We start from the raw sequence: 11,833 nt of genomic DNA on the forward strand, positions 1-11,833 counted from the left end.
AATATGTCCTATCTTTTCTTTCAATATTATTTGTTACATAAAATACAGAGCTAACATACCCCTTTATGTATTACATTTTTTTTCCTTTTTCTATATTTTTACATATATATATATATATATATATATATATATATATATATATATATATATATATATATATATATATATATATATATTATTTTTTTATATTATCCATTATATTAAAAAAAAATCTTTTTTATACAAACCCATTTTTATTTTGTATATTTTCTTGCTAATTACATATTTCTGTTATGAAATATATTTTATCTTTTACAATTTCATAATTTTTACTTCTCTTTCAATTGAATTTTACAAATCATGTTTTTTTAATGACAACCTAATATATAATAAAATCGATATTGTTAGTCAAAAACGATATGTAAAAAAAATTCACGTACCAGACCAAACATTTGTGTATGCACGGCTTTGTTACTAGTTTTACTTTAGAGGTTGTTTAAAACTATCGTGTTTTTTACGACAGTTAAGACAAAAAAAAAATAAACCATCATAAAATAGATACACAGTACAGATACTTGCTACGATTGTAAAATTGTCACAATATATAGATATCACAAGCAATAAAACCATTGCAAATGCAAATGCAAAAAATGCTTTAAATAATATTTTTCTTAGTATATATATATATATATATATATATTACCAAAAGAGTCGAGTGATCAAATTGAATGAGCAAAGGCCAACTACAACTTATGGATATAATTATAAGACATTTAATCATAATTTTAATTTAATAAAAGATTTTGATTAATATAGCAAAGAATTAAATATTTTTAGATTATAAAATGACCAAACAAATTAATGATTACATGAAAATGAGAAAAAAATATGACTATATTTCTCAAATTTGTATACATTCTCGTCCTATTTATTTATCTACTTCTTGTGGTAAATGGAGGCAAAGGTAAGTGTTTTTCTCATCAAACTTAAATTTTATTAGTTATATTATACACAATATATTATCCCACTTCAATAACATTATTTAGTGTTTTAAATTATAGTATCTCGCAAATGTAAAACAAACTTCGATTGTAAAGATTATTGTGTCTCACCTGCACTTTCCCTGTGCATTTGGATGAAATGTTATTGTGTTATTTAACCAGTTAAGTTAACACATAATTTTGCTACTTCTAAACTTTTAATTTTTATTTAAACGTGTTTGTTAGTTGTTGCTCTTATAATTTCTTGCATAATGCGACTTTTGTCTCTGACCTTTAAATTTCTTTCATGCAGGAGAGTATATATCATGCAACAGTTTATATCATTGTTTGCTTTTGCAACTTACTTGTCTCTAAATATTTGTACCCGTTTTACAAAATAGTTATCTATAAATATTTACTTCTTTTCAAAACTACTAGATGGTTATGATTATGTAAAACGATTATGATTTTTTTATTATGATTATGATTATGTAAAGTAAGCATCTATCATTTATTTTATACTATTATGATTAAGTGATTTTATCTTGGTTGAAAAACAACTTTACTTAAGTTTAGTCGACGAGGTATCATAGTGTTATTGAAAGCGCGCCACTTTTTTTTCCAGGGATACAGAGCTAGAAATTTTGAGTAGTCGGATAAATAAATATAATATTTCATTTTCAAAATATAAATGTACATCATAATTGTTCTCTACGATTTTTTACGTTTTGAAAATTTTGAATGATTTTCTCATTTTCAACATCAACAAAAATATATTTTTCAACGTAAGTAACTGAGCAATCATTTAACCATTCATTATCCATGCAATTTCACATCTGATTCTTGATAATATTCATAGCAGAGAAAGCTCTTTCAGCTGTTGCAACTGCCATTAGTAATATCAAAGATAACTTTAAAAGAAAATATACCAACGGATACACAACATATTTTTTGGTTTATACGGGCTTGATAGCAAGATCATTAATCCCCTATAATTTTGAAAATTCACTGTTAGTGCATTAATCTAAGAAATGGTTTTCTAGTTGACAATCTAGTGCCAATAACTCAACTTGGGAAAACATGAAAGTATAAAATTGAGCTAAATGAATTAACCTCTCCTTATCAAACACAGAAAATGAACTTCTCGAACTTAAACATGCTACACAAAGGAACAACTCAATATTCACTTCAGTAAAATGATTATTCAACTGTTGAAGTTATCGATCAATCACTTCATAAAACAATTGAACTTGAAAATTATGTAAATTAGATACTTTCTCCATTTTTTGCTTTGACTTTTTTTATGATAGTTGAAAAGTGTCATCCATATTTGAAATGTCAATATCGTTATGCTCACAAAATGAAACAACATTCAACAAAGAATCCCAGCCATTATCTCTTATATCTTGTAGCCTTATTTTGGATACTTTTACTAACTTCATAACATTTACAATATCTTGACCACTTCTTTCTAATGCTTGAGATAAATCATGTGTAATTCCTAAAAAAAAATTCATCAAGTGCAAGATGAAAATAAATTCAAAAGATTGCATATAATTCATTAAAATTAGTGCTTCACCTTTTTGTATCTAAATCCATATCATCTTCCTCAACCATTTCTAACACATCAATCATAAAAGAGAATAGAGAAACTATACTAAGTAATGTACCTTAATGTGAGCTTCATCTTGTTTCCCCTGTGTCATACCCTAATTTTTGACCCCCCTAAGATGTCACATCATTTAAACATCTCAACTATTATATCAACTCAAAGCAGACACCCAGGGCAGTCACTTGTTCACCAAGTACTCAAATCAGGGTTTCAAGTCAGGAGGTTCCAGCAAAATAACAATCCAAGATGGAAGTGATACTCAACACAATCATATGTCTCAATATGTTTCATTCATCCACCTATGATCTTCAATATCAAGGCATCAAGCCTCAAGTCTATCAAAGTCACCAAATTAGGGTTTTGGGCCCATTAGGGACTGAAGTTAGGACTTTCATTTGGGAAGACTCACAAAGCTTCAAAAGATGATTCAAAAATCTCAAACATATTCAAATTATTCCTACATTCATATCCAATGGAAGATGTACTTCAATTCAAGTTCAACAACTCCTAATTTCATCTAGTCCACAATTAGGGTTTTTTGACCTAATTCACTTGGAGAGTTGACTTTTTACCAGGACAAGATCCCATGGCTCAAATCATAGCTCAAGAACTTCCATTATCTCATTATAATCCATTCACAACATTCATTTTAGGAGGAAAGCTTGATTCATTTGAAATCTCCAAGAACACAGTTCATTTGGAAAAAGTCAACTGTTGGAGATCACCTTTGACTTTTTGGAATTTAGGTCAACTATGGACTTTTAAGGATCAAAATCATCAACATATGATTATTAAAATCATTTGATCAAATAAATTCAAAAAAATCAATCAAAGATCAAAAAGTCAACAAAAGTCAAAGTAGGAAATTTCAAATACTTAGTTTTTTTTCTAAGTGTTTTTAAGCATTTCTGTCCAAACTTCATGGGCAGATAACTTAAATTTTCAAGTACAAACTGAAGAAAACTACCAACATGAAAGTTGTAGATTTTGATCCAATAAACAACTTTGTCACATACAAAATGTCTTCAAAAAATCAACCATTTAAGAGATATGGGCTCACAAAGTTCCTGAAAAAAATACTTAAGTGTAAAAAAACCCTAGTTTTTCTCAAACTTCATGGCCAATTTTCACCAAGTTCCCAAATAATTTTGAGGAAACACAAAACAAGTGAATTGAATTAAATCATCTAAGATTTCCAAAAAGTCTTGGATCATCTCTTAATTCAAATTTGGCAAGAAGTTATTCATGATCAAAGTAAGGCATTCAAAGTAGGATTTCAAGGCATGACCAAATATGCATTTGGTCAAATTTATGCAAATGCCTCTACTAATTGGTGCATCATAACTCAAAATATATCAGAAGATATTGGATGGAATCATTTGAATCATTGCATCAAGATTGTAGAATATTCAAAAATTCAAAACCATGTGATTATGTAATCATTACAAATAGGAATTTATGGCAAATGGTGATTCATCAAAGGAATCTTCTCAAGACCAATTAGAATTCTTCTACACATCAAAATTGAGACATAAGATCATATGGAATCAATGGCTAGGGCTTGGGATTAATTGGAATCAAAATGCCATCATTGCATTTTTGGATATTTCACATTTTCTTCACTACTAAGTTTCACAAAAGTGGCCTCATCAAGCTCACCTCACTCTCTCAAGAACTCAGATCTTTTGCCTATAAATAGAAGGCTCACTTTCAGTTCAAATAACACCAAAGCAACTTCAATACTTGCTTTCTTCAAATTCTCCCTCTTTTACTCATTTTTCAAAAGTTCATGGAGTGAAGAAGTCAATTCTTCAAACTAGAGCTTATTCATTGAAAGTGAGTTTTATAACATCTCAAGGGAATTGAGTGGAAGTGATCCAAGCCCTCCTTGGAGCTCTGTAGTAGGTGGATCAGCATGGTCACTTTCAACTTAGAGCTTAAGCAAGTGGAGTCGAGTTGAAGAATTCAGAGGGTGTCAATCCAATTGGAGGGCATCAACATCTTCCTTAGGGTGTTAGGAAGCTATCTAGATGTCTGCAACACATCTGTAACATCATAATCATCATCTTCCATTTTCACTTGGAGCTTGAGCAACTGGAGTTGATCAGAGCAATTCAGGGTGATTCAAGGTGAATTAAAGATCCCTTTAGCATCACTGAGGTACCAGGAAGCTTTCGCAATCATCAAATCATTGCTAGAAACCCTCTACCATAACCATCGACCTTCAGTTTCAGAGGTAGGTTCTCAAACTCTAACTCTCTTATTTTTGTATCTATTTCATCAAAGCTTGATACCAGTTTGTTCAGCATCATGAGAGGATCAAAAGCCCTCATTCATCATTCATTTATTCATCACGTGCATCATTTAATTTTATTTTTAAATTTATAGGGTTCTTCATGTTTTGTGGGAATTTAAATAGTTGTAGTTAATATAAATGCATGTTAGTTACATATCTGGAATCGTGAGGAAATTTAGAACAATTTTTATGTTTGAATCATCAAGTTTTGTTGAGAATTGATAGAGTTCAGAAATTCAAATTCTCCCGAGCTCAAGGTTGAAGACGACCATGGCGCGTGTTTTTGAATTTTCTAGAAAAAGTGAAAAATATAATAAAATGGAATGGATGCTATGATAAGCCATGCGTGTGGCTCAGTTGGTTATGTTTTTTAGTGGCGATCTCAAGGTCACGAGTTCAAACCCTTGGAGGGCCAAACCTATTTTTTAACCACCGTTTTCATTCATGTTTTTTACAAACTTTATTCAATTAATTCACCTATCAAATTTAATCATTTTTAATTGATTTTTCACACACTACTCATTTATTATTCCTATTTTATGAATATCCAAAAAAATCACAAAAAATATTATTTATTTGATATATTTTTATTAGGTTTAAAATGGTATAATTTTACGTATTTTTAATACTTTAAAAAATATGTTTTTCTTTTGATTTTTAAAAAAAACCTAATCTCTTGTAAATATTTTTGTGAACAAACCTTGATCGTTTAGGTCTTAATTAAGGGTAGACATTATGTCTTACCTTGATTTGTTTATTTTTGTCATTTTAAAACTGTTTTTCGAACTCTCGATTAAGTAGACGATTAGTGTTTTCAATCAACAAAACCCAACATCCTTCAACCAAAGATCAATCTTTTCATTCAAATAAATCAATGGGCCTCTAATAGAGTGTAATTCCCAACTCCCTTTTTTTCATTCATTCTTCAATTCAAATCAATTTCTTTCAAATCAAACAATTTCAAACAACATCATTCTTTCAACTGTTTTTCATAAACAGTAAAATCATTTCATTTTGGGCCTCTTGATTTTTAAAAGAGTATAAGACCCAACCCTTTTTTGTTTTTCTACATACTTGTCTGTTTTAAAACCTTGTCTTCTGTACAAAACTCTCTCGCCTGTTTTAAATCTCTGGTACTAGGACGGACATTATTCCCGGTGAAACGCCTCCTAGACCATTTGGGCCCTGTTCTGAGGTATAAGTCCCAAGCCTTCTCTTCTTCTATTTTCATCTGTTTTTCAAAACAAAACTCTGATACTAAGAGGGATATTATTCCCGGTGAAGCTACTCTCAGACCTTTGGGCCCCTCTTCTGAGGTATAAGCCCCAAACTTCAATTCTTCTCTTTTCAAACTCTTAAACTGTTTTCAATCAAATTTCAATTCAATCTTTCAATCTATTTTCAATTCAATCTTTCAATCTATTTTCAATTCAATCTTTCAATCTTTTTTCAATTCAATCTTTCAATTGTTTTCATTCAATCTTTCAACTTTTTTCAAATCAATTTCTCATCTATTTTCAATTCAAAATCAATGGGCTTCTCCTTGAGTATAAGTCCCAACCCTTCTTTCTCATCTCGGATTCTTGGGCCTTTATTACAGTATAAGACCTAACACCTTTTGTTCATACAGTAAATAAATGGGCTTTCTCCTTGAGCTATAAGACCCAACACCTTTTCTTTTCTTTTCAATAAAACATTCAGCTGTCTTTCAACAAAACATTCAACTGTTCAATAAGGCTTTGTGTCATACCCCAATTTTTGACCCTAAGATCCTATATCATTCATATCCCAATCACTAATCAAGAGCTTCACTTGGAAGTTTTGTTTATGGTGTTGCACTCACCTCATCAATAAGAGGGACCATCAAGCACCAATGATTGTTTATCTTGTATGCATATTATACTAACCCAAATACCAAAAACATTGCTTTGTTTCTTTGTATGCTTTTGTTTTGTAGGTACCAAGCCAAGACATGCAATAAACAAGGCATTTTTCAAATTTTTGACTGATGAAATCGATTTCCCTACTGGGTAAATCGATTTCCCTGCAGCAATCTTCAACAAAATCACATTCTGGACAGCATGAAATCGATTTCCCTCCTAGGTAAATCGATTTCCCTAGTGTATTTCGCGCCAAATTCTCTTCTGGAACAGAGTGAAATCGATTTCACTCCTGGGGAAATCGATTTCCTTCAAGCGAAATTCAAAAAAAATAGAGAGGGAAGCTTGATTTGATTTTGGCACCTATTTTCTTTGACCATTTTTGTCATTTTACCAATTTTTCCACCTCATCAAAATAATTCCCTTCATTAATCCCACTTAAACCCCATTTTACCACTTTTTTCCATTTAATTGCCACTTTAATCACCAATTAAACACAAGCTAATTAACAAATGCAAAAAGACCAAACTACCACTACTCTTGCTCTCATCCTATAAATAGAGCCCACTACTCTCTCATTTCTCAAGCTTGGAGAGCCAAAAAATTGCTTGCAAATTCATTTCTCACCCTTTCCAAAACCCTCACCCAAAGTTCATTTTCATAAGATTAGTGAGATTCACATTGAATCTTGCTAATTTTGAACTAAGCCTCCTACATTTCACTCTTTTCTTTGTTTGATCATCTCCAAATTTGAAGGATCTACACACCTTGTGCTTGCTCTTGAAGCTACTCCAAAATCTTTGTTCAAGAAGTGGTAATTTGCTAGATCCATGATGTAGATCTTTATTGCTTGTGTTCAATGCATCTTTGATGCTATATTGATGATATTTGCTGATTTTGTGATGGAAATTTCGTGCTCAAGTTGATGTGTGATCATAAGGTGTGTGTATATTTGTTCAAATCAAGTTTCATGCCTTTAAATGCTGTTTTTGCTGAAATTTACACTGAGGAAATTGATTTCCTTAAGGCTGAAATCGATTTCCTGCTGAACGTAACTTGTTTTTTTTGAAAACTGCACTATGGAAATCGATTTCCCCCTGCATGAAATCGTTTTCCAGCAGACAGAATATGGTTTTTTGCCCTTTTTTGTGCTCGTTTTGGCTTCCTTCTTCCTACACTTCATTAATATTATTGGATCTAGGGTGTTGATAGGTTTGAAATGACCTAATCCACCAAAATGGATGAATGATATTAATGATAGTGTGAGTTGATTATCTTTTGTGTTTTCATTCTTATTTTCATCTTATTTTTCTTTTGATCGATGAAAGTCTTAATATCTTGAGAATCCTATGGATTCTTGATGAAGACTAGATCAATTTGTTTTCATTCTTATCTTTTCATCTTATTTCCTTTTGATCGATGAAAGTCTTAATATCTTGAGAATTCTATGGATTCTTGATAAAGACTAGACCAATTTGTTTTCATTCTTATCTTTCTTCATCTTATTTTCTATTGATCGATGAAAGTCTTGATATCTTGAGAATTCTATGGATTCTTGATAAAGGCTAGATCATTTCTCCTTCTCCTTCTTATTTCTTTTGATTGATGATCTTGATACATGGAGAGTTCTCCTACATTTGTCTCGACTCGATAAAAGATCAAATATGGAAGAGAATTGTATGCGGTTGATTTATGACTCATGGAAATTTATCGTGTAGTCGCTATGATTTTATCAAGCTTCTGATAAGTTTCCACTGATCTTAAATCCGAGTACATCATTCACTCACCATCGATCTTCATTACTAACTTTGATAACATACTTGACAAGTTTCAAGATGGTTATCTTTAACATCTAACCACTAACTTTAATTTCCGCCATTTATTATACCGCTCTTTATATTTCTCGCTTTATTTTATCATTTCATCATATTTACATTCCGCCATTTTCTCTTTGTCCATTTGGACGTTTATAATTCCGCTATTTTCTATTTGTCCACTTGGACATATGTTTATGCTTCCGCTATTTTCCTTTTGTCCACTTGGACCATACTTTACTTTTATGCTAAAACACTAATAAACAACCAAAATCTAAAAAAATACATAAGGCTCTCTTTGGACTATTGGTTACTATCCCTAGCATTTTGGAGATTCGGACTTATGGACCTAGTGCCTCTGGACTTTTGTTCTGTTATTACTCTGCTGTTATTCTGTCTGTCTGGCATTGGATTATTGTCTGTTTGTATGTGCAGGTATTTCCTTGAAAGCCCTTGATGGTTAATTCCAAGGCATTGAGATAAGGATTTTACCAAAAAACAGCCGTTACTTTGCCCGATTTTCGTCTGAATCTTAATGTGCTTAATGAAAAGTGGTGCTAAGATAATAAGTTCTTCTGGATCTCCCAAGTGTTAATGTGTTGGTATTGATAATTCCAAAGGATGGGAAATCTACCTTGACTCTTAATGTCAAGTGTTGGCTTCTTATTTCGGTTAGACTGTTCTTTTCCTTAGCTTTTATTTTACGCAATAGGATAGCCTCTTCATCTCCTCCCATTCTTAAATTTTCAAAATCTTCTCCCTTTTTCAAAAACCTTCTTATGTTTGCAATCATTTTCAAAACCTCTTTCTTTAAAAAATCTTTTGCCCTTAGTGGCCTTTTTCTTCAAAGTTTAGACACCGTTAATTGTCGAAACGAGTGGTTATACCCCACGATGTTGAAATTGATTGATATAATGAGATATTTTCCGCGTGAGAGAGATAGTGGCATACTCGTCGATTTTATCCGAGTTGGAGCCCTTCTTTCATTTGCGATGCAAAGAACTCGTTTGTTCTCATGCTCAAGATCAATGGCTGAGTATTTCTCTCCGACGACGATAAAGTGTTTATTCGTTTTTAAAAATGTTTTCCCAAAAAAGCGGAACTACATTAGCTCTGACTTCTCCATTGCACCAAGGAGGTATGTAGGCCCAAGGCTTAACGCTTTGCCGAGCTTATTTTAAAAATAAAACAAACCCTTTTTTAGCACACACACAACACAGATTTTCAAAAAGGTTCCCGTGGAGTACCACGGATATGAGGGGTGCTTTAAACCTTCCCCTCATATAATCAACACCCGTACCTGAGATCTCTTTCTTGTTTTAAAAACAAAACTTTGGGTTTTTCGTTCTTTTCCCTTTTCCTTTGAAAAAATAAAGCGCGGTGGCGATTTCAAACGGAATATTGATTCGAGTCAATCCCATGGCTTCGATATCAGATTTTCCCCGCTACAGAAAAATGACGACTTCACTGGGGATCCAGTTTTTAAGTGTGTTAAGCCTATTTTTGTTTATCTGTGTGTTTTTATTTGTATATATTGTTGTGTGCTTTGTTTGTTTTTTTTCTTTTTTTTCTTTTTGGTGCTCGATGGTTCCTCTGAGATGAGATAAAGTTCTAACCCGAACTTTGGTGAGTAACTTGAGATAGGAGGTGGTAAGACCAATAGTCGCATGTCAGGAGAAATCCTTACCATGAGCGTCATATGGTGGAACCCCAATCAGTGGAGGCCTCATGGAAGGTAGTAGAGGTTGTTACGAACCATCGTGATAACGCTATTATTTTCAATAGTGAGTGTCCGTAGAAGCTGAATGGCCTAGAACCTTTTTAACCCATCTAAGCCTTTTTAGGATGTAGTGCAGAAACAAGATCAGGTACCAATTTGAGCTTGTTGTCATGCGATACTACGCTCAGACGAGGTCTTTTTAGGCATATTATTGGCGCCCATGAGCAATTGTGCGTGCCGGTAATATCCGATAGAAGATTGAAAACTCTGGGAACCTTTGTAGAACCCGATTGGCAGGTACAAAATTCCCTAGAACACACCTTGTGGGATGGGTAGACCCATGGCTCCATGCTCGTGACGTCGAACCTAAGAACCTGGACTGTGTGATTTTGTGTGATTTGATGTGATCTTGTGTGCTCTTGATTGTGGTTGACGCATAAACCATGCATTCATGCATTCATAAAAATAACATTCACAAATGGTTTTCAAGGAACTTAGAGACATTTTTTGTAAACATCACAGGTACCATGGATCAAAAGAGAAGCATCAAGAAGTACACTTTCCGGAATTCAAGTGCAAAGGAATTGAAAGAGCTAGCAACTTTGGTTCCTAATCTTGACAACTTCAAAAACCGTTATGGGAAATTGATCTCTATCTTGAAGACCAAAGTGGAAAAAGGGATTCTTGAGACTCTTGTGCAGTTTTATGACCCGGTTTATCATTGTTTTACTTTTCCCGATTATCAGCTTATGCCCACTTTGGAGGAGTATTCTTATTGGATTGGTTTGCCAGTTACGAATGATATACCGTTTAGTGGTCTGGAGAAAGAGCCTCAGGTTGATGAGATAGCAGAGCTTCTTCATTTGAAAATATCAGATGTGAAAGCAAACATGACTAAAAAAGGAGGAATTTGGGGGTTGACTTCCAAGTTCTTTATTGGAAAGGCTTCTATGTTGGCTAGTAAAGGAAGTATGATTGCTTTTGAGACATTTCTGGCCTTGCTCATCTATGGTTTGATACTCTTTCCCAACATTGACAACTTTGTCGATGTTAATGCTATTCGGATTTTCATGATTGGGAATCCTGTGCCTACTTTGCTTGGGGATACTTATCATTCCATTCACCATAGGAATAATAAGAGAGGTGGACTTATCAATTGTTGCACTCCGTTGCTCTATAAGTGGTTTATTTCGCACTTACCTCAAGCCAAGAGTTTCTTGAACAATCCTGATGGTCTCTCCTGGTCTCAGAAGATCATGCCTCTTACTAATGGAAATATCCATTGGTACAATCCTTCTTATGACATTGGTGAGATTATTGATAGTTGTGGAGAATTCCCTAATGTACCTCTTCTTGGTATACAAGGAGGAATTACCTACAACCCCATTCTTGCAAGGCGTCAATTTTGCTATCCCATGAAGGAGAGACCCGCTAATATTCTTGTGTCAGGAATCTTTTATCTTAATCAAGATGGAAATTCGGATATGAGAAATCGGTTTGTGCGTGCTTGGCACCATGTTGATAGGAAGAGACATTTGGGAACGAAACAATG

General features: G+C 33.0%; 1 long non-coding RNA gene across 1 annotated transcript; it reads left to right on the plus strand.

Annotated features, from left to right (window-relative positions):
* Positions 1 to 793: 793 nt before the first annotated feature.
* On the plus strand, positions 794 to 1,671 carry LOC131640572 (uncharacterized). The gene is made up of 3 exons (XR_009295281.1): positions 794 to 943; positions 1,041 to 1,141; positions 1,273 to 1,671. It is a non-coding gene; the product is annotated as an uncharacterized LOC131640572 (long non-coding RNA).
* The last annotated feature ends 10,162 nt before the right edge of the window (positions 1,672 to 11,833 follow it).

This window comes from Vicia villosa, unplaced genomic scaffold (assembly GCF_029867415.1).
Source record: "Vicia villosa cultivar HV-30 ecotype Madison, WI unplaced genomic scaffold, Vvil1.0 ctg.003201F_1_1, whole genome shotgun sequence".
In the NCBI taxonomy this organism is placed as follows: Eukaryota; Viridiplantae; Streptophyta; class Magnoliopsida; order Fabales; family Fabaceae; genus Vicia; species Vicia villosa.